This window comes from Symphalangus syndactylus, chromosome 24, assembly GCF_028878055.3.
Source record: "Symphalangus syndactylus isolate Jambi chromosome 24, NHGRI_mSymSyn1-v2.1_pri, whole genome shotgun sequence".
NCBI lineage: Eukaryota > Metazoa > Chordata > Mammalia > Primates > Hylobatidae > Symphalangus > Symphalangus syndactylus.
Genome location: NC_072446.2, coordinates 61,187,847 through 61,212,440, shown reverse-complemented (window position 1 = coordinate 61,212,440; position 24,594 = coordinate 61,187,847). Strand labels below are relative to the sequence as shown.

Below are 24,594 nucleotides of genomic sequence, written 5' to 3'. Positions count from 1 at the left end.
GTATTTTTAGTAGAGACGGGGTTTTGCCGTGTTAGCCGGGATAGTCTTGATCTCCTGACCTCGTGATCAGCCCGTTTCGGCCTCCCGAAGTGCTGGGATTACAGGCGTGAGCCACTGCACCCGGCCTTAATATGTAATTTTTAAGCACTTTAGGTTTTAATTAAATTTTATTTCAGTTATAAAAATGTTCATTACCGTTTGGCATATTCCTCAGCTAAAATAATTAACAATAATTAAAATTACCCATGCTTGATTTTCTTATTTCAATTTTTATAAAAATTATGGCTTCAGCTTAAAGAAAAATAAAGAAACTTATGTACACATAGATGCTTTAGACAATATCTTTCACCATGAATATCACTGAAAGAAACAACTATCTTCTCATCTTTAGACAAAAGAAAAAAAAAAGTACTAGTGTATCTTTTATTATTGGTTACTTTAAAGAAAGAGTAAAACTACTTCTGTAACATTAATTTTTAAAAGTTAATTCTCATATTCTAATGGGAGTGTAATGAGTTTTTCTCACAGTGAACTCTAATGAGTTTAGAAACGTGCTGCCATATTTATGGTAGAGGCTATCCAAATCGGACTGATGTTTATTTATGCATTTATTTCATTTGAGAATCTAGTTTTCGACCTTAAGTTTGCTGGAGAATTTGTTACAGGAAAGAGAGTGTATGAAGAAGTCTTCTTGTCCCAGGTGTGGAATTAAGGTAAAATTAACAAGGAATTGAAGTTATCTTTGATCATGATTTTTGATTCCATTTTTATTCACTTTGAGGAAGTGTTGCCTGTTTTTTTTTTTTTTTTTTTGATGTTCAGCAGAGCAGTACAATGCAATACACAGAAGCATAATGTTGAATTTTCATAATAATGTTTGTGATGCAAATTAGGCACACTTCAAAAAGTAGAATGATTAGCATTTCTTGGTAAGATGACAGTCCCCCCCTTAAAAAAAATTGTTCATTAGTTTTATCGGTAGATTACATATCCAGATTTCAATTTTGAAGTGCATACTTTTTGCTTATAATTATAATGTGAATTTAAATAGTTTTAGATTGTACATTTAAAACAATTCTTCTGTCACCGTATTACACTCTGAATTAATGAGCTGTTGGCCACCTCAGAGCCCTTTGCTTTGAAATTCAGTCCAGTTTAAAGTGAACTCCAACCATTTCAGGCCAGCAGCTCACAGAAGGTTGCAGGATTAATGAGCTCCAGGGACTCTGTGGCTTCCTTAGAAGCATTTATCACTAAATTCTATTCTTAGGGAATATCATCCTTATGCAAGAAGATAGGGAGCTGAATGTGGAAAAATGCTATTCAAAAAATAATTCGATAATTGCCAATGAAGAGTGTTCTTTCTTCTCACTACAGATGAAATACAAGAGATGTATCTAAGACCAGAGCTTTTACTTTCTCTAACTGGAGTGAAATTAAAATTGATGGATACTTTAATAAGATTACTAATGTAGGTGAAGCAATTCTTCCCTATAGCTTGTTATACAACACTGTACTCATTCACTTACTGGACTTCCTAGGGCTTACATAAAGAACTTGTACGCATCCACTGTCAAATATACTTCTGCATACATATACCCTTGGATATCATAGCCTATTTGTAAAACTGTATCTGTCTCCCTAGTTATCCTGTAGGAATAGCTAGTGTTTTCTGTCTTTTTAGATCTTCTCAGGGCATCCTCTGAGTTTATAAAACAGAGAGTAATATGAGAGAGAAAGTTGGCCCTTGCTCTTTTTTTTTTGCTTTGAGTATGCTGTTTTTATTTAATTCTCACAATATCTGGAGATAGTAATTTTTAACATAATGAAACAGATTTAGAGCAAGTGCATGACAAGTAAAATCAGGGCCAGAATTTGAATCCACGTTCATTTGACTCTAAGCTTGTACTGTCTGATATAGCAAGCACCTATAGTTATTGACCATTTGAAAAGTGGTGAGTGCTGCTTGTTAAAATCTTAATAATTTGGATATATTCATGCAAATAAATATATTACTAAAATTCTACCTAGAGAGGCATTTCTTGGGAGCTGACAATCCCCTTTTAAAAATAATGGTTATTAATTTTATGGGTAGATTATATAATCAGATTTTCATCTTGAAGGCAAACTGTTTACCTCTTGGGAGAGTTTGTGTACCTGAGGTTGTGCCGTCTAATTAGGGCAGCCTGGGCCGAGGATGGCAAATTCATGGCAGTCACATGGATACTCCACATCCTCCGGCAGACATCACTTATCAGTCGTGGCATTTTTCTCACAGGAACAGCATTCTATCTCACTGAGACACAGCCTCGGAATTCTTTTCAGTACTGTTCATTGACCCAGGCAGCCCCCACCTCTTGACTGGAGTTGGCAAGTGAGATAAACATGTTGGCTGACTCTTTTCTGGTTAGCCCTCTTTGGCACAGTTAGGTGCTCTGACCTTTTGAATAGACCTGCAAAATCGAAGCCTATCTTCAGCTTTCAATTAGATGTTAAGATGTGAAAACATGGGCATCTTTAAATTGATGAAATATTCAGCCACTTCAGGTCTGTTTCTTCCCAGCTAATCATGCTTGTCATGTACATTTTATTCCACCAACTTTATTCAGGTTCTACCCCTCACCTCACGATTGCTTTATTGCTAGAATGTGAAAATATCTTCTGTGCCTAAATTGATATCCTTGAATTAAAGGTGTGTTGATGTTGCAACTCTAACTTCGGTGTGCTGGGCTGTCTTGCGGCAGTAGGGAGTGAAGTCTAGGCCTACCAAGCATTACGTGATGTCATTCCTCAAGCCCTCTCTCAGCCAGGCACAGTGGCTCATGCCTGTAATCCTAGCACTTTGGGAGGCCGAGACAGGTGATCACTTGAGGTCAGGTGTTCAAAACCAGCCTGGCCAACACGGTGAAACCCCATCTCTACTAAAAATACAAAAAATTAGCCGAGTGTGGTGGAGGGCGCCTGTAATCCCAGCCACTCGGGAGGCTGAGGCAGGAGAATCGCTTGAACCTGGGAGGTGGAGGTTGCAGTGAGCTGAGATTGTGCCAGTGCACTCCAAACTGGGTGACAGGGCAAGACTTTGTCTCAAAATGAATACATAGATAAGTAGTACCTCTCACATCTAAAGAGCAAGAGCAGACTGTAGCAGATAAATATCCCAATAAAAATAGGTTCCTAATCCTTACCCTGGCATTTGTGTTTCATCATAGCAAATTTGGATGCAAGAAAGCTATTGAAACTGAATCTTCTCCTACACCTGAAGAGATCTATTACTTCAATCACTCCACCGAAAAATCTACCAAAGATTAAGTATGTTTCTCTATTGGATTCCTGCAGGTTAGGATTGTTACAGATCACAATGACTTAATGAAATCTCAATACTTGTGGCCAAAATAACGTAGGATGGAGAGCCATAGTTTAAAAGTTTAAAAGCTCTGGGGGTCATCTAGGATGCTGAAATTCTGCTTGCAACTTGTTTAGCTGGAAAACAAAAAGCACGAAGATAAGACTGGAAGATGAACATCTCATACCATCAATATATGGGTGATTAGAAGCTCTACAACAATTCTAAAACCCAGCCTAATAAAGTATGAAACATTCTGAGGAATGTTCATAAAGATATGCAAATGGACTTTGAAATGGAAAAAATGAAAATCAGTTGAGGTGGTACAGGGCCAATTTACCCATTCTCTCTCAGGGAATATCAGAGCTTCACACAATTAACGGGAAATGTACACATGCTGACTTCCTTCAAGTGAAAAAAAGATTCTACCTGCAACTAGTATTAAATATTTGAGATTTGTTTGCCACTGTTGTATCACAGATGCTTCAACTAGAGTGTTTAATTTTCACCCATATACCATTTAGGAGCTGTTTAGTCCTCTCCCTAATGAAAGAGAGATGGGAAATCCAGAACACCCCACACTTACGGGTTAGGTTTCCAAATATTCCGGTCTTAGATGCCACTGGTACCTCTAAATAATTCAAAGTATCAAAGAGCTTACTCCACACAGCAGAATGTGTTATCTTAGTTGGAATTAGGTGTATAACGAGATAGAGATGTCTTATTAGTCAGAATGGAAGACAACGGACTGGTAAATATTATAATTTGAAAATGTTGATGTAAAAGAAGCCTCAACATAGGAAAAGGTGACATAAATGTCAAAGGCAATTATAATATATAAAAAAGATAATAAGTGTTTTAGAGAGTGATGAATAGCTGTGGGAGGAAGATTTGAGGCCAGATTTTGCAACTTCTAATTTTTTTTTTTAACCATAGCAATGACATTACAGTCCTGAATTGTTGTGTTGTGGTAGGACGTACCTTTTGCTATTAAAAAATAAGGCCTCATATTATTATTATTTTTTTTGGCCTTCTGTCTAGGAAAAGAAGTGGGTATGTCTTTGGAAATAAAAATACACAAAGTAAGTTGTCATTGAGGGAAAGAGTTAAAAAGAATCACTTACCTTTTATGAATTACTTTTTAAGACTACACAGGTGAATTTTTTGGTTTTCAAAATTCTTGAACATTTTGATTTCATTCTTCCTGGAGAGCCACTGATACTGGAGGCTGGACACCACATAACAAGTTAACTGTCCTCTTTCATTTGTAACCTCAAGGGAGATAAGATCAGTTTAGTTGCTAATGAATTTTGGTCCCCAGCACAGAACAATTACAATGGAATATGAGGACAGTTTCAAGAGCATCAGGAAGATTTTACCAAATTCTATTTAATCTCCTCTCACCCTGTTTACAGGTCAGCTTATTAAAGTTGAAAATTCTTGGTAGATGGTTTCCATGGAGAGAGAAAATTATCTCTTTAGATAAACTATTCTAGGGTTAATTTGATTCAACCAACATTTATTTAGAGTTTCACATGTGAAACACAATACTGTCTTAGGAGCTACAGGGATACTAAGATGAACGTGGAAAAAAAAGATTGCCCTTAATTAAGTTGGCATGAAGTTCATGTACACAAAGATATACATGGGTCTAGGATAAAATGTGACAAGTGCTATCATGTAAGTATAAATAAATAAAAAATTGTACTCTTCATACAAAGTCTTGTTTGCCCCTCATAACAACCCTATTTTAAGATATAATTATTCCCATTTCACAGAAAACAAAACAGTGTCGTAAAGCAGCACATCTGGTAAGTAAAGCCAGGACTTGAACCCATGCTGTATACCAGCCATCTCACAGAGCTTTCTTGGTGCTACGGAGGAGCCAGTAATAAGGCATTTCATAGAGAAGGTGGCATGGTAATGGACCTTGAAAGACAGGTGTCATCTCAAAAGGTGGCCAGACAGAGGGGACACGTCAGAGAGTCATGCATGAAAGAGGAAATTTAAGCTTTAAGGACAGGATGGATGAGACTTCCAAGGGGAGAGCAGAGATTGGGAAGAGCATCTGAAAGTGAGCCCTCTGGAACACTCCATGAGGGATGGGAGCAGGCGGGAGGAGGAGGCGCAGGAGCCAGCTAAGGAGACAGGGAAAGAGCAGTCTGGCCAATGTGAGATCATCTTGGACAGCGAGGTGGCTAAGAAACCAAGGTACAACAGTGCAGAAAATCAAAGGGGTCCCCATAGTAGTCCGTTTCAGAGAGAAAGATACACAGAGATAAAAGGACCCCACAAGTCTTCTTGATCTGGGGGTCACTGGTGACTGTAGAAAGAATAGTTTCATTAGAGTGATGGTAAGGCATAGAGCGTGGGAAAAATTGCAGTGGGCAAAGGATGAAGTAAAAGGGGAAGAGGGTGACATGAAAGTTGATCACTGTTTCAAGAAGTTTAGTAGCAGAGGAAAGAGGGAATACAGTGTTACCAGTTTTCCACACTCACAAGCCCAGGTAGGATCCTCATTTTGGAGAGCCTCTGGTAACATCTGATATGGGAGCAGGCCCCTTAGGTGGCTCTGTGACAGAGCTTTCGTTCTGAGGATGCCAGCATGAGGCCACACTTTAGTATCAAGTCACAGGACCCCTGCACGTTTGTGTGTCAGCCTGATCTGGGGCATAGGACTAGGGGGCAATGGGAAATCATACTAGTCCAGTTGGAAGCAAATTTTCTGCAGAAATTTGCTTTCGTGGCTTAACATTCATAATGCCTTAGGTTGGGAAACCACCCATGCCCATTTATGGGCCATGGTTAATTCTGTTTCATTCTGTTCAACAAACTTATCCCTAGGTACTCTGTGTGAAGACCCGCTGTGGCTCAGAGTCTACAACATGTTTCAAAGATGTTGCTGTCCTCAAGAAACATAATCTTTTGGGGAAGCAAGAAGCAAAAGTAGCCCTTCACTGTAGTCTGATGAATGTTGTTGCCGTGTAGGAATGGGTGAAGGGCCTAGTCATGGAAGGACTTACATGTCACACTTGGCACTCAGATCTTATTCTGTAGATAATGGGGAAATTCTATAGTATTTTAATAGGAAGCAGCTTCACTGTTTTCATTCTTTACAGAGATTATTCTGACTAAGGTGTGAACAGTGTGTGTGTGTGTGTGTGTGTGTGTGTAAATGGGGATAGAGAAGCAAGTTTGTGACATATAAAGCAACAGTCTAGATAAGAAACTTTGACCTGAATTAGGCCAGAGGAAGTGGGTTTGAAGAGGGCAGGTGAAACTTGCTTTTGTTAGTGACTGAATTCACTAACAAAAGGGGTGGGGAAGAGTTAGGTTGCATAGGTGCTTCCTGGGTTCTTTCTGGTTGACTGGAAATGCTTTCATGGCCCATCTTCCTGTCTAAGTTAAGATGTTCATAGACGTTTTAAAAATAGGGTGGAGTCTGGAGGTAGAAGACAAAGCTGTATAAAGTCAAAGTAAGGAGAAAAAAAAAGAAGAAAGGCAATAAAGAGAAATAGAGACAGCCAGTGATTATTTGCTGTCACAACCCATTCTTAGGTCACCTTTCGGTTTCAGTTTTCCAGTAATACTTTTCTTTTTTTCTCCTCTTTTCGTTATTAAATGCCTTAAGAAATGAGTATGCTGCATTGATAGAGTTATGATGGCTTACATGAGAAGAGCTTCTGAGAAGTGAGTGCCTGAAAGCACTGTGGTGGTGGCCAAGTATTTGCTTATAAGATTTTATTTGACATCTATAAGGAAAAATATACACAAGCTTTTTTTTTTTTTTTTTTTTTTTTGGTGCTGGAAGTGGGAAAAGTAACAAGAATTTAACGAGTAATAAGGAAATGTAAGAGGAACCATTAAACGTAACTATAATTACATGGACCCTATTTAATATGAGTGTATTTTAGTTAGATTTGGGTGTATTTTGTGTCTGTTAAGGCAGGTGGGCAGTTTGTTCATTTGGCTGGAATCCTGGGGCAATTAGGTCACCATTAGGGGCTTAGTATTTCTGCAGGCCATTTAGTTTTAACCTGCTCCATGACCCCAGGACACTTTCAACCCCATCATTACCCTGATTTTTGTCTGTGACTTCAGGGAGGCACCAATCAGAGAATGTCGATAGCTTTCTAGCACCTCTGTCTTCACCAGGAGAAAGCTGTGGTTAGATAAGTAGGATTCCCCTTTACATAAAAAGAACAGCCTGTTCCATCGTTAGAAAAATTAGAAACTGCGGTGAGAAGTGCAATAATTAGTGACTACTGAATGCTTGTTCTTGAATTTGCTTTATAAAAAATGGGATCTGGGAGCCTTGTTAATTACATAGCTTTGTAAGAATAGTTTTTCTATAACTGTATTAGTATACTTAATCAATGACTCATAGAATACTGGTAGCTAATAGAACTGGACTTAACGCATGGAATGTCCTACTAAGCATGGTTTGGTGAGCTGTCTACTTTGATTCTAGGATAGTTTATGTTTAATTATGCCGCATCTTGGGCTTATGCTATCTCTTGATGTAATGGAAATAAAATAGATTGTATTTTACACTACAAAGTTCATTAAAAAACAAAAACAAAAACCTTAAGCTTGTCACTCAAAAGTAAACATCTGTGTCCAATGCAGGAAAGAATGCAGGTTTTGTGGGGACTAAAACAACACTAAGGTGAGCTCTCTTTAAGAAAAAGACAAATGGGCTGGGTGTGGTGGCTCACGCCTGTAATCCTAGCACTTTGGGAGGCCGAGGCGGGTGGATCACAAGGCCAGGAGATGGAGACCATCCTGGCTAACACGGTGAAACCCCGTCTCTACTAGAAATACAGAAAATTAGCCGGGCATGGTGGTGGGCGCCTGTAGTCCCAGCTATTCGGGAGGCTGAGGCAGGAGAATGGCGTGAACCTGGGAGACGGAGCTTGCAGTGAGCCAAGATCGCACCACTGCACTCCAGCCTGGGTGAGAGAGGGAGACTCCGTCTCAAAAAAAAAAGAAAAAGACAAATGTACAATATAAAATTAGGTATAAAGTGGTTATTTAAATTCAGTCTTTCCTGTAAGGTGATGGAATTTTCAAAAAGTATTAACAGTTGAGAAAGGTTTTTCTCCATTTTATAACTCTCTATTGATAATAATGTGTACATTTTTAGAATTGTGGTTAAACTTGGGAAGACTTCTTTAGGCTTCTTTCTCGATGAACTGCAAGATTTTAGAGCATCTCAAAATTTCTGGTGCAGGGACTAATCTTAAATACTTTGGAACTGGCTGTCTTCATTAACTAGCTTGTTACTATAGATTTCTCACTTTTGCTAATTAAAAAAATATGACCATATGAACACATTGCTAGGACCCCATCCAAGTCTTTAAAAGGGGCCTGGCAGGGGAAGGGTATTGAAGCTTAAGCTCCATTGTTTCATGGTAAATTTATCTCTGATCTGACAGCATCATAATTTTCCACTGAATCTGTCCAAACAGTATTATACTCAATAGTCCAACAAAACAACATAACCTTTCTTACTTAATATAATAAGTCAGTTGGGGAAGAATTCAGAATTTTAGTGATCCTACCAAGTTTTTTTTTTTTTTTTTTAATAAGGCACAGCTCAATTCTTATCTCTTGGTTTGACTGGCATACAATGGCTTATTGTAAGACTATTACGTTAATATCTTTGTATCTCTTACAAGCTTTAATTTACCTCGATAGCATGAAAAGAGACTAAATTCTCATATAAGAACATGAAAATATTTTTAAAGATGTTATCTCTTATGGTATGTCTTTTATAGTCCACTGACTAGATTAGTTATAGGCATCTAAAATAATAAGTAATCTCAACAGATAGTATATAGTTAAATAGAAATATCATATTTCTAAGCGATTATCTTGTAAAGAGAACCCTTAACATTTTAAAATGTTGTTATTTCTAAGCCTAAAATAAAATGCAGCTTGTTATTTAAGAAAGATTTCAGAAGAGTTATAAAGATTCCATTGCACTTTACATGGCTTTGTGTTAAATTTATCATGATCCATTGTATTACGTGAAACATACTTAGTTTCATTAAAGATGCTTGAGCCTCGCTCTTTTTTATGCGTCCTGACCCCTCTGTGTACACAATTTCAGCCACCTAATCATGTTGCCTTTGATCAAATGTAATTTTTTTTTCCCCAGTAATGCTGTCTGGTGGCAGTTAAATAGAATTTAATTAAAATAAATATTCACACGCTTTAATAGAGCTTAATGATCTGATTTGACTTAGTAAAATTTGGCAGAAAGTCTAGACGCTGTAAGATATACCTATATTACTTGACTTGGATAAAGGTTTAATAAAACACTGCCAGCATTCTAAAAAAGGGAGAAATGGGGAAATCCAGTTATAAAAGCAATCTGAGCATTTAGTTAGAACTATGCACACACAAACATGTCCTATTGAATTTGTATCCACAATAAAAATTGGGCTGTTTCTTGTTTTTCTATTTTATTACAACCATAAAATGAAAGTGTAAATAACGAGGCAATCCACTTGTTAAGTGGCAATTTGGATTGACAAGCTATTTTCCCAAATTTAATTTCTGGATCAGTACTTCTCAGCCTTTAATGTGAACATGAATAACCCAGGGGTGGTGTGAAAATACAGATTCAGATTCAGCAGGTTTTGGACAAAGCCTGACATACTGTATTCTAACAAGATCCCAGGCAGTGTCCATGCTACTGGTGTGAGGACTGCACCTTGAGTAGCAAGGCCCTAGACAGTGAAGTGAAGAGAGTAGATTTGGGACAGTTGCCACTACCATCATCATCACAATTGTACGGATAATAATATGTAAATGACCCCACCTCTCAAATATACAGTCCTTTCACATATTTCCATCCTCTCATTTTTGTCTTCACAATATATAATGTCACATGCTTATCTCAGCCTGAGTGCCACTGCTTGTAAAGCCAGTTACATAAGAATATTACATTTCAGAGTCTTAACCCATATAGTCCAGCATAAACAAAGCATAACTAGGTTTATCTTTCTAAAGGGTATTCTCCAAATCTTGTTATTTTCTCACTCAAGATTCATCCAGTGGAATATCTCCTCTGCTCCCCAATCCCATAAACCATCGTCCCTATTCTCTGTCTGTTCTCCAAGGCTGATCATCTCACTGTCCTCCACACAGGCTAGTTTTATTTATGAATCCAAATTCTGCACATGCAGTTGCCTGACCAAGAATGCTCCCACTTATATCTCCTGCTCCTCATGAAATCTGGTAAACTACTTCCTGCACACACAGGCTTTGACGGGCCTGGTCCCTTGTCATCTGACAGACCTGAACAAGGTGAAGACACTCTAGAGCTGTTGGAATTGTTCTGATGTATGCTGGGAGATATTTTTTAGCTTCCTTGTGTGCTGCATTTTAAAACACCCTAACATTTGTGCCCATTAACTTCCAAGCCCTGTTTCTTTTAGACAATGTATCAAGCAAATTTCTATAGTTGAAGTTCTGAGGTGTGACAAGGGAGCCCTGCCTTAGCACCCATGTCCAGATGTTAATACCACAAGTTATAAGCAGCCTTCATTTACAAAATTCAGACTTAAAAGCCACGAAGTGAATAGGTAATTAATGCAGAAAGTGGCAAGATTTGATTTAAAGAGAAGGAGCCGTTAAGACAATTAAATACTAATTTAAAGGAATTCTCACATTAAGTTCAATAAAATAAAATATTAATAATGAACCATTAATACCTTTGTGGAGTTATTTAGTCAATAGGGAAATGTGTTTTTTTGTTTGTTTTGAGACAAAGTCTTGCTCTTGTCGCCCAGGCTGGAGTACGATGGTGTGATCTCGGCTCACTGCAACCTCCGCCTCTCAGGTTCAAGTGATTCTCCTGCCTCAGCCTCCCGAGTAGCTGGGATAACAGGCACCTGCCACCACGCATGGCTAATTTTTGTATTTTTAGTAGAGACTGGGTTTCACCATGTTGGCCAGGCTGGTCTCGAACTCCTGATCTCAGGTGATCCGCCTGCCTTGGCCTCCCAAAGTGCTGGGATTACAGGCGTGAGCCACAGTGCCTGGCCGGGGAATGTTTAATATAATAGTCCCACTTGTAGGATATTTGTTAGAAAGAGAGTCACATGATACATTTTTATCACTCTTATCTGCTACTTAGAGATTTGGCACACACAGCAAGGTGATAAATACGCCCCAAGGGTGCAACTGGAAAAATGCGGTTAACCCGATGCAGGAGTCTGAGTGGAACTCGGAACAGGATGAGACAAGCCGGCAGTGACCTGTTGAGCCCTTGGCCCCCCAGAATTTCTCGGGTTATTGTTTCTCCGAACAGCCACTCAGAAGAGATTCTTTGAGGTGATGCAAAAATCTCAAGACTTACTGTGTGACTTTGTGGTAGAAAAGAAAAAATGGAAAAAATGCAATCTGGATCCAGATTACAAACTTGATTATGAAAAACAAAAACAAAAACAGATAGTCCTTGTGATTTTGGAATGATACCGTTAAGGGTGGTGTAGGAGATCAAATAAATTATCCCTTAACATCCAGACTATAAGATTTTGTCTTCTAGCTGCCCAAAGCACTTGGGTCAGTACCCGTTTTAGTGCACTGATGCATCCACTTGCCCGTGTGAACGCATTCGGGACAGGAGGATGCAGTATTCTTCTAAGCAAAAGGATTGCAGCATATTCTCCGCACAGCACTGGGTGGCAATCCCACTGTTCCACTTCATAGCAGTGCGACTTTAAACATGTTTTCCAACCTGTCTGAGCCTTCGTTTATCTGTCTGTAAAATGATGATAATAGTAGTACTCACTTCAAAGGTTGTTGTAAGGATTACATGAGTAAAGTGAAAGTTTTGATTTAGGGGAAAAGAGGCAGAACATGAAGTACTAATTTAAAGAAATATTCAGGTAAAGCCTATGAGATTAAGTAGTCACTAACTGTTAATACTTCTATGCAGTGCCGTCAATAGGGCTTCACTATAATGATGCAAAGGCATGAAAATGATATAATGGACTCTGGGGACTCAAGGGGAAGGTTGGGAGGGGGGTGATCGATAAAAGACTACATATTGGGTGCAGTATATTCTGCTTAGGTGATGGCTACGGTGCACTAAAACCTTAGAAATTACCACTAAAGAACCTATCCATGTAACCAAAACCACCTGTACCCCAAAAACTATTGAAATTAAATAAATAAATAAATAGGTTTCACTGCCAAGCAAATAGAAAGTATTCTATAAATGTTAATTATAGAAAGTGTTTTAGATAAGTGTTAATTATTATAATAATCCTGATTGCTGGTGTGGAATTAAGAAAAAGGCAAGGGCTGCATCTTTAGAAATGATTTAATTCATGTAAACTCCTTAAAACAGTGCCTGTGTACATGTATGCTTCATGAATGCCAGTCGTTGTTATTGTAAGAGTTACTGTGATCATCCTAGTGCTCATCCTTACCTGACTTCTGGAATACCCATCATATTCAATATTCCAAAAGATAAACACAATACTATTTGTTGGATATTTATCTTTTAAGGCAACTATTAAACCATTGGAATGGTGATTTTTCTGAGAGATTGTTCTTTTTTAAACCATTGACAACTTTATTCTGCTATTGAGATTTTTTTTTCAGAGCCAACATTTCTTTCATTTATAATTCTACTTTGGAAATGCGAATGTTTTCCATTTTTCCAATGCATAGTTTCAACTTACTAGTTAGCTCTGTAAATATCATCTATGAGACTGACCCATATTAGATCTTTGCTATGGTCTATGGTTTGCAATAATTGTCGTTCTCAGTTCCCTTAAGTACTAAGTAGGAGAAAAGACAGTAGAATGTTAAATCAGGACAGGGGTCTCTGGAGGTTACTCTATCCAGCATCCTGATTTTATAGATAAGGAGACATGACTTGTCCAGTGTCACCTAGCAGGTCAGAGGCAAACCCAGGACAGCATTCTTAAAGGTCATACATTGACCCTCTGTTAAATAAATGAACACATAAGTATATCCATTAATTTCAGGTTGTTTTAAGAATAAAAATCAAAGTTATATAAGGTTCCTGAATAAATATCATAGCAGGAGGGAGACCACGTGATAAAACCTTCAAAAAATCGAATATATTGTCTGGTTGCTTCCTGAATTGTACAGGTTACTATTTCATTTCTGAATATGGCCTCAAATAAATTGAAAAGTACATCCCTTGAATCCTTGTCAAGTGCAAGATCTGTGTCATAAATGCTTTCAATATTGAGGGGGAACAGGACAAAAATTTAAGGAAAAGAATTTATGCAAAAGATTGAATCAATGCTTTTTTTGGATAAGCAAAGCAATCTGTGGGATAATTCTACTCTCCTCCTCCCGTTTGTGAAGCTGGGTGGGGGTGGGAGGATTAGCAAGAAGGGAGGGGCCTAATTTATGGCGAGAGTGAGAACTCTGTTCAAGCCTGTGGGCAGAAAGCACTGCTGCACCTCCCTCCCGGCTAGAACCTGCTCTGTGTGATCTGGGACTCCTCTGGGTCTCTGTTTGCCTAATTGCAACTTGTGCTTATGCCCTCCAGTTCTCACTGGCCCCTTTGATGCTTTTTAGCAAGTCCTCTGAAAGCAGCAGGACAAAATGGGAAGGTAAGCAATCCTTTCACATAAAAGAGGGCAGCAAAACCCAGGTGGGGGTCCCTGCTGAGATGCTCCCTTCCAAGGCTGTGACCACACAGCCTAAGCAGACACTGTGACTAGTGCCAGCAAATGAAATTTACAGCCCTCTTAACCTGCACACCACAGCCAGCATCTCACTCCACTCTCCAAAATAAATTCAACATGGCTATTTTAGAAAACATATTTATTCCAGGTTTTCCTTTTGGGCGTCTAAGGACTGAATTAGATGGTCTCCATCTCTAACTACATCCCCATTCTGGAGACTTTTTTTAAAAAAAAATTTTTTGCTTTGTTTATTTATGTGTTCATCTCATGCTTATCAGTTCACCAGTTCACAGTTTTTATTCTGTTATATAACAAAGGAGCCTAACAAAGGATCACAATAGGAAAAATAATTTACCCCACATGGTTAAAATGAAGAGAATTTAATTAAAGGAATCGTTACAAAGTGTGGGCAGCATTGAGGGAACTGACACAAGATGTTGAGCCACTCAAAGACTAGCAACTGGTGGAAGCTGTTACTACCCACTTAGGCCTACCTAAATGGGCAATGGGAAGATAATGTTAATGGAGCCCAGTGAGCTCTAGAGCCACGGAGGAAGGGCATCCTGCAGAGCTGTTGTTCTCAGTCTTGTCTACTCATTGGAATATCAGGGAAACGTGCTAACAGTTGGGTTTCACGTCCTAGAGATTTTGATGTAATGACTTTTTTGTGGTCATCAAGACACAGTCATAGGTAGACACAGTCACTGACTAAGAGACAGTGGCAAAGCTAGGAACAAACAGGAAAGAAATACCCTGACCTTCCTCTCCTACTCTCTTGTTTTCCGCTGATGCCTCCAATTAGAGGCCAGACTATGAGGGAGCTGGGGGAATGCACTCTGCACGGATCGACCTCCTGTAGTCCATGTAGTGGGGAAAATGGGTAAATAACAAGCTCAGAGCTAACAATAAACCCCACAAACAGCCTGTGTTCCTCCCACACACAACCCCAGGAATTAGAAGGAAGGGCAGACTCGCACTTTCTCATTAAGGTAACTCACTCATGCTGTCTTGGCATTGAGCCGGGCACCTTTAGGTGGAATGACCTCCTGAAGGGCTAACCCCATCTGGCACCTCTTGATAACCTTCCTTCTTAATATCAGTGGCTCTCCTGCTGCTGGCCAAGCAGGACCCCAAGGTCCACTGGGATGTACATACTTATGGTATTATGCTCTGCAGTGCTTGTGGGGGCTGTGGAATGCAGACTTCCAAAGTGAAATAGGACACTGGAGGTTATATATATATATTTTGTTTGTTTGTTTGTTTTTAATAAAAAGGATGAAGACCAAAGCAGTGAGTTCCACCTAAGCTGGCCCTTGCCTTTTGTCTAACAGGAAACCCGGTCTTTCCTAATGGGCACAGAATTGTCAGAGAAGAGGGCAGAAGTTGAGTTGGCATACCTACTGTAGTGAAGGATTTTGAACAATGAGCTGTACATTCCTATATGGGAGCCAAACTTTTCGTTAAATAATAATAATACAAAAATGCTGATGTGGATGCCACGGCTTCCTCCTTTCACACAAAAGATGGGCAGTGACTACACATTTAGGTTCACCTTGCATGAAGCCATGCTATAATTTCTAATAAGGTATTATTAGTATTCACTAGCCATTCTCCAAGGGTTGGCTTCAAATGAGATCAGTAAAGCAGAAGCAAATCGCCCACGGGTTCTTTCCCAATTTCTTTCACCCTAAGCCTCTCATTTCACTAGACATCTGTAGGAAGAAAAACGAGATCCCTGAAGGGCAGCAACTTTTCATAAACTGCACTTGCAGTTTTGCCAATGCACATATCTGTGGGCTCATTGCACAAGCAGTGCTTATATCTATGGGCACATTTCACATTGTAGATTTCTTGTCCTTTCTGATTTTCTCCCCGATCACACTGATACAGGCCACTTCCAGTGCCTCTGTAAAGCTCCAAGGGGTAAAGGAGGGCAGGGGTGAGGAATAAAGGAATGATTCTTACAGGTGTTGTGAACATGACTATTTTATATCAAATGCTTCTAATTGAATAATTTAACTTAAAAACATGTATCACAAATACAGTTTGACCAATTATAACAATATAAAAGCATATTGAACAGGAAGTGAAAGTCTAGGGGTGTGGATAGAGATTTCTAGAAAAATATAGTTATATAAATGTGAGTTTCCAAATTGTAAAGAAGAAAAAAGACATATCTGGCTTAATATATAACATTAATATCATGTGTGGAGATTCTATTAATAACATTTGTCAGCCACTATTGCTAAGAGCTTTACGTCCATTTTATCCTCACAGCAGTCCTATTAAAGAGAAACTATTATTATCTTCATACAATAGATGAAAAAACAAAGGCTCTAAGAGTTTAAGAAACTTGTCCAAAATCATGTAGCTAGAAAGCGGCCAAGCCAGGATTCAGACCTCGGTTAACCCACTTACAAACTCTAAACTCACTTCTCCATTGTTAAACTTGACTAGTGCATTGGCTTGCAATGAAGTTTGCCATATTCTTCCCTCAAATCTGTATTTTTAATAAGTTGCTAGGTGATTTTTATGGTCAGGAGAAGTGGGGCCATACTACATGATGTAGGCTATTTCCTGAGTATAGATAATTTCTTTCTTTTCCCTTAGGCTTCCATTTTCTAAAATGTGGATGAGAACACTCTCTACGTGTCCTGCAAAATTAAAAAAGTTTCCATTTTAAAATATGTTTTATAAATACTAAATAACATGTCCTTTTCTTGTTGCCTAAGACATGATTATTGGTATCAAAATGCTATGAGAAGTCCGATAGTAAAGACATTTTTGTCCAGAGAATCTGACTTTTGTCTTTCTCCAGAGAAAGCAATCTGACTTTTGTTTTTTACCAAATAATATCTGTTTGTGTATCCTTCAGTTGTGCCCTTTGGAGAGGGCTATCTCTCCATGTAACTGCATGCAGTTACAAGTCCTATGATAGCTTTATATGGATTTATAAATCAGTAAATTTTTTTATACTGTAAAACTTTAATTTTAAGATTTCAATGTTTTTATTCATTTTGAACATATAGGGTAATAATATCTTCTGAAGCCAGGCAAATCTACTATTAAATTTTGCTTTCTGTAAAAACATAGTATTAGTTGTTAGATAACTAATACTGTGTCAACAAATGTCTGTTCCCTATAGAGAAATAGTGAGTGTTGAACCGAGGGACCTTGTCTTTAGAATAAAAAGACTTATAAACACTTGTAGGCCAGCTCCATGAGAATATGCCAGCTGGAGGGATTTTAGTGCTTCTAAAGATAACTGAGAAAGCAGTGGCTCTGAAGGTTACCTTTTTCTGCTAATGGATGTTTAGATCTAAAAATCCCAGTTTGCTTTAAAAAAAAAAAAAAGTAGTATGTTAAGAAGGTTTCTAGACCTGTGCTATCAGTGTCCATGTAAGTCTTATAAGTTCCCTATGAGAATGTTAAATCACAAGGGCTTAGGGTATATAGGAGTTAAGTGATGCTTTCAGTTGATGTTGAATTTCATGGTGACTCCAGAGTCACATAGTATAACAGCTTCCAAGCTTGACAAATTGCTCATATATACGTAGGCACAAGTGGCTGATCGCTACAGTGCTGGTCCTGGGCCTGTTTGGTCTGTGTCCATTCTTGTCTTTCCCCTACTATGCTGTATCACAGGGGAACATCCCTCCCACAGGCTGCATTTCCCAGCCTCCCATGTCTGACTGCTAACAGTTGGGTCAATGGTAGGCATTGTCAGGAGATTAGAGGGCAGAAGAAAGGAGAAGCTAGGGAATTTCTGCCTTGGCAACGTCTCTGCCTCCATGATGCTATCTCCTGCCAGAGAAGCCTACCGAGGTTCCAGCTTACTCCATGTAACCCTGGTGGTCCCTGTGCTCTGGTGATGCTACCTCTTCTGTGTGCCCTTTGTGGTTTCCTGCCTTTGGTAATCCCTAGGTTGCCTCACTGCTACTTATTTGGCTTTTTTCTTTTTCTCTCCTATTACCTATAAACCAACGCCCTATGTTAAATTCCCTTGACTTAAATTACTCATTGGTTTGTGTTCTCCTGGTTGAACCCTGATTAATGAAATTTCCATTTAAATACCAACACTTTCCTGGAGTTCGTTATTCTAGTGGAATAACAAACACAACCAACTCCATATATTGATGGCTTTTCAGAATTTATTGTCTCCACAATATTTGTTTCAAATCCTCTTTTAATAATCACTATTTTAAAACTTAATTACTACTACTGTTGATAATAATAAATGTACCCTTAAATGTATTATATACCAGATTTGGATTTGCATCTGTGTGCCATATGCTCTTAGTTCAACTCTTTCTTTATTGCTCACCTGAAATAAAGCTTCTTTTGCCACTTCTATTCAATTAAAGATTGTCCTGTGATGAGAATGCAAGCCTAAGTTCTGCCTTGATTTATATGGCATTGCTTTTTCTTCAAACACCAAGTGATTTGTAGCAAGTTCTCAAAAAGATGTGCTTGCAACTTTCATTTTCTAAGGAACTGGAAAGCAGCCATAATTTTCTCTTTTAAAGTTCAACCTCTCTTAGAGTATGTATAGAGGTCAAGTTCCAAAAATAGCTTCATAATGTCTGACTCCCCTTTAGTGCAGTTTGATTAATCTTTGTGTAGGATTCCTGGCAAATAATAGGCACAAAAAATGACTATATATGAAATGAATAAATGAATGAACAAATGAGTGAATATAGCAACTTTCTGTCCATAGTTATGCATATAATTAGCTATTTTTTTGACTCAAAATTAACCAGAAAAAACTTAAGTTATCCTTCCACAAGGTGAACTTAACTGGATGTGTCTTGGTTTGAAATACCAGCAACCAACTGCATACTGTAGGAGCAATCAGAGCAAAACTCAGGTGTTGACACTAAAGATTAATGAACCACCTTTAGTTAATTGATAGCATCCAAAGTGCACTCCCTTCAGCCTTTTGTCTGTCAGTTGGCAGAGGATCCAGCAGGTAGACACACTCCATTGCTCACTGAAATTAAAATTTTGGTAATTTAATCTTCTCAATGCTATAGAGGATGATTTTTTTAAGTTGCAGTGGAAACAACAGAGCAATTTCTGGGTGAGTAGGTCTTCTTGGTGATTCATAATTTAGTAAATGACATGTTCAAATTTATTAAGTTGGCCTGAGCATAAAATTGTCCAGGAGAACAACAATTAATCTACAATGCTGCAGATGTATCTTTCAGGAACAATGCAATCCCCACTAGTATTACATATTAGGCTTTTTAATTTTAGGCTTGCAGGTAAAGACTGAGCTTTTCAGTGTTTGCTTTTCAATGATATACATGTGCAGGAGTAACAATTCTAGTTTTTGAATGTGGGTGGGAAGGCATGCCTGAGTGTTTATCCAGAGAGTAAGCAATTTTGTACATAGAATGTAAGTTGGATAAATATGCATTTGCTTTAGGTTAAAGTGTTAATGCAACCTTGTCAAGAAGAATAAATCTGAAAAGTGGTTAAATCAAAGCTATTTGATTTTAAAGAATAAAAGTACCATCTTTCAAACGATATTATCTTTGTCTAACAATAATTTTCCCCCCTGCCTGTAATTTCAGAGCTCTGTGACGTGGAAGCTGTCAATGTTATGTAACTGAGAGCAATCTGACTTTTGTCATTGTGTGCATTCCTCAAGGATCTTGTTTAGGTGGCCCTACTTGATGCTTTTCTAAAAAGCCCCATTCTACTTCTAAGTAAATACTGTGTTCCTGAAGAAACCTGATGAATGAAGGCATAATTTTGATAGCTGCTTTGTAAGTAGTAGGAATAAGTGTGTGGTATTATTTTCTTTGGGGGAGAAAAAACTTTTTATTTGGGTGTGATTCATATGAGAATATACTCACTGTAGACTTTGAACCTTGATACTGCCAGTGTGGATTGGCCTGTAAATTGATGCTTTTGTTTCTGGTTGAGGAACTGCAAATATGCCAGGTGACATTCTCTTTGAAGTGTAAATGTTGTTTCAGTTGAATTTTTTTTCTGGTACACTTGGAAAGTGAGTTTCATGCCTATGAAAGAGTCTGGATTCTAATAAACATTCCTAGACACAGGAAAGTTGGCATAAGCAATGGGATTTTGAATTCTGCATGGATTTCTATTTAACAGGTGACTTCACACCTTAACCTTGACCAGCATTCTATCTACATCTGTCATGTTGATTTCTTTTGTGTATTCATTTCTTGTTACTTCCAGAGGTAATTACATTTCTAGGATATATTGGTGTATTTTGGTTGTCTTCAAGTCCCCTTGGATTCTGAGGCCACCATTGTCCTTTCTAGACAAATGGAATGGCTTAAGCCTCCACACAGTGCACTTTGGGAGGTCCTGGATTGTACTTGACATTTCCAAGGTGTCTAAAAAGTCTGATATTGTGGTGTCACCTCTTTCTCCAAATTCCTGCTCACAGTCTCTTCTTTAATGACCAATGGTCACTTTCTGCCCTATCTTGCACCATCTGCCTTTAAGACACCCCTAAGGCTTATACCTCAATCACAATTGATTTTTCCTCAAAGTTCAGTGAAGGAGAGGGCAATAGAGTGAAGAATTTGTTGTTGTCATCTAAATATAAAACAGGAAACACATTATATTTTAATATAAAAGCATTATTCCTAGAAACATATTAGCCATTCTCTGCCAAAAGGACCTTATCACTGACCTTATACTTTATTAGGCCCCCAAACCCAACCGTGTTGAGAGGGTCCATCTCTCTCCCATATCTTTTTTTTTTTTTTTTTTTAGAGACAAGATATCTCTTTATTGCCCAGGCTGGAGTGCAGTGGTGCAATCATGGCTCACTGCAGCCTTGAACTCCTTGGTTCAAGGTATCCTCCTGCCTCAGCCTTTTGAGTAGCTGGGACTGCAGGTGCGTGCCACAACACCTGGCTAATGTTTCTTATTTTTCGTGGAGACAGAATCTCAAACTCCAGAGCTCAAGTGATTCTCTCACCTTGGGCTCCGAAAGTGCTGGGATTACAGGCATGAGCCACCATGCCTGGCCTCCCATGTCTCCTGCTCCAGATTCTAGTTCCATACTGTTGGCCACTACAATAACAAAATCCTTGTTATTTCATTAAGCAGATGACTTGAGCTTTCAAATTCTATTCCAGCCTAGAGTCTAGGACCCAACTTTGCATACTGGACTAGAATCATTGAGGTGTTTTCCCTTTTCCCAAATGCAAATGTCTTTACTTTCACAAATGGATCCTCAGTACCATCAGAAAATTTGAAGTTGCTGTCTTTTCCTTTGAACATATTACAGATCACATTCTGATAGTTCCTCCTCAGCTCAGTGAAGTAAACATCATGGTTACAGGCAGTGTGTGGGTGGTATTGGTGTGACGAAAATAGGTGCAGAATGAGACTGTATGTATTGCCATATTGAACTAGAGAAGCAAAATATGTTAAAGCACCTGGATATCTTTCTTTGCATATCTCTCCTGTGGCTCTTGGTCACAGACTATCATTGATACAGGACCAGCTATGTAAGCTGGAGGGCACAGTGCAAAATTAAAATGTGGGGCCCTTGTTCACAAATTATCAGGAACTCCAAAAGGTCACAACAGAGCACTAACAGGTCACAACAGAGCACCAAACCATGTGTGGGCCTTTCTAAGCACAGGTCCTGTGCAATAACACCAGTCCTATGTTGATGGTTGTTGTTGAGTGAGATTTTAATACATGTATATTTATAGTCTGAGATGCATTTGACTGCCACCTTTGGAGAAAATATGTGCTGGAGCAGAAAAAATAATTTGAATGGCAGTAACCAAAGATTGGTTGCCTTGAGAAGAACATTCTTTTGTATCCTTTAGAATTTCATCAGAGAAACAGAAACTTCTCTAGAGTTTAAGTTGGAAGGGATTTTATATATCAATGAAGTATTTCTAAAACTGTTGGAAGTGTTAGAGGATCAAAGCTCAAGGAAAGCCATCATTAGCTTTCAGAGACCCTGGAAAGAATAGGAAACCCACAAAATCATTAGTGATGTCTGGGCTTCCTGCAGTGCTGTGAAAGGTGATTTTCACCAAAGCCATGGCTCTGCCTATTCCTGCACAGGAGCAATGGGTTGCTGTCAACCTCTCTCCCTCCTTCTTTACCTTGCATAACTCTTCTTGTTGATGAAATTTAAAATGGTAAATAAGCATTTAAGGGGATCTGACTGCTACAGCTAGATGGGAAAGCAAACCCCTTTTCTCAACAAGGAATAATTTGAAGAAATTGGATTCTTCATTGTTGGTAAAGTAGTATCTGCCATTTGCATAAATATCTAAATTGTAGAGAGCAGCCATTATTAGTTAAAGTAAATGCTACATGCTATAATAGATAAACACTAAAATGTCAATAGCTTAATACAATAGGATTTTATGTCTTGTTCACCTCAAATTTAAAGAGCAGCTGGGGAGATGGCAGTAACTGTACCACACAACCATTCAGGAACCAGGGCTCATGGAGGCTCTGCTATTTTTTAAGCTTTTATTTTAGTTCAGGGGTACATGTGCAAATTTGTCATATAGGTAAACTTGTATCATGGGAGTTTGCTCTACAGATTATTTTGTCACCCAGGTATTAAGCCTAGTGCCCATTGGTTATTTTTCCTGATCTCTTTCTCTTCTCACACTCCACCCTCCGATATGCCACAGTGTGTGTTGTTTCTATGTGTCTGTGTATTCTCATCATTTAGCTCCCACTTATAAGTGAGAATATGTGGTATTTATTTTCTGTTCCTGTGTTAGTTTGCTAAGGATAATGGCCTCCAGCTCCATCCATGTCTCTGAAAGGAAATGGCCTCATTTCTTTATGGCTGCATAGTATTCCATGGTGTATATATGACACATTATCCAGTCTATCATTGATGGGTATCTAGGTTGATTTTGTATCTTTGCTATCATAATGCTACAATGAACATATGCATACATGTGTCTTCATGAGAGAATGATTTGTATTCCTTTGGGTATATAACCAGTAATAGGATTGCTGGATCAAAGGGAATTTCTGTCTTTAAGTCTTCGAGGAATCACCACTCTGTCTTCCACAGCGGTTGAACTAATTTACACTTCCACTAATAGTGTACAAGTCTTCCTTTTTCTCCTCAACCTCACCAGCATCTATTATTTTTTTTCACTTTTTAATAATGTCCATCCTGACTGGCATGAGATGTATCTTATTGTGGTTTTAATTTGCATTTCCCTAATGATCAGTGATGTTGAGGTTTTTTTCATATGATTGCTGGCCACGTGTATGCCTTCTTTTGAAAAGTGTCTGTTCATGTCCTTGCCCACTTTTTAATGGGGTTGTTTGGTTTATTTCTTGTAAATAAGTTCCTTATAGATGCTGGATATTAGACCTTTGTGAGATGTGTAGTCAGCAAAAATTTCCTCCCATACTGTAGATTGTCTGTTCACTTTGTTGATAGATTCCTTTGCTGTGCAGAAGCTCTTTAGTTTAATTAGATCCCATTTGTCAATTTTTGCTTTTGTTGCAATTGCTTTTAGTGTCTTCATCATGAAATCTTTGCCCATTCCTATGTCCTAAATGGCACTGGTATACTTGAAAGAGATAGGGGGAATGGAACCAACTTGGAAAACATATTTCAATATATCAACCATGAGAATTTCCCCAACCTAGCTAGGAAGGCCAACAAATTCAGGAAATGCAGAGAACCCCAGTAAGATACTTCACAAGAACATCGTCTCCAAAACACATGATCATCTGCTTCTCCAAGGCAGAAATGAAAGAAAAAAATGTTAAAGGCAGCTAAAGAGAAAGGTTAGGTCATCTACAAAAGGAAGCCCATTAGACTAACAGTGGACTGCTCGGCTGAAACTCAGCATACAAGCCAAAAGAGATTGAGGGCCAATATTTAACATTCTTAAATAAAAGAAATTCCAACCCAGAACTTCATATATGGCCAAACTAAACTTCATAATTGAAGGAGAAATAAGATCCTTTTCAGACAAGTAAATGCTAAGGGAATTCGGTGTCACCAGACCTACCTTACAAGAGCACCTGAAGGAAGCAATAAATATGGAAAGGAAAGACTGTTATTAGCCATTACAAAAACACACTGAAGTACACAGGCCAGTGACATAATAAAGTGACCACATAAACAAGTCTGCAAAATAACCAGCTAACAGCATAATGACAGGATCAAATATATACATGTGAATGCTAACCTTGAATATAAATGGGCTAAATACCCCAAATGAAAAGCCACAGAGTGTCAATCTGGATAAAGAAAGAAGATCATGGATATGCTGTCTTCAAGAGACCCATCTCACATGCAGTGACACAAAGGGGTTCAAAATAAAAGGATGGAGAAAAACCTACCAAGCAAATGGAAACAGAAAAAAGCTGGAGTTATAATCCTAGTTTCTGACAAAATGGACTTTAAACCAACAAAGATTAAAAAAGACCAAGAAGGGCATTACATAATGCTAAAGGGTTCAATTCAGGAAGAAGATCTAACTATGCTAAATATATATGCACCCGACACAGCAGCACCCAGATTCATAAAGCAAGTTCTTAGAGACCACAAAGATACTTAGA

General features: G+C 38.4%; 1 protein-coding gene and 1 long non-coding RNA gene across 8 annotated transcripts in view; one reads left to right on the top strand and one right to left on the bottom strand.

Annotated features, from left to right (window-relative positions):
- The window catches only part of MACROD2 (mono-ADP ribosylhydrolase 2), a 2,104,525-nt gene that overhangs the window by 888,555 nt on the left and 1,191,376 nt on the right, over positions 1-24,594 (top strand). The gene's annotated exons all lie outside the window — the stretch shown is intronic.
- Positions 1,754-4,603, bottom strand: LOC129474210 (uncharacterized). The gene is made up of 2 exons (XR_008654486.2): positions 3,930-4,603; positions 1,754-2,453 (listed from the first exon to the last, which is right to left on the bottom strand). It is a non-coding gene; the product is annotated as an uncharacterized lncRNA (long non-coding RNA).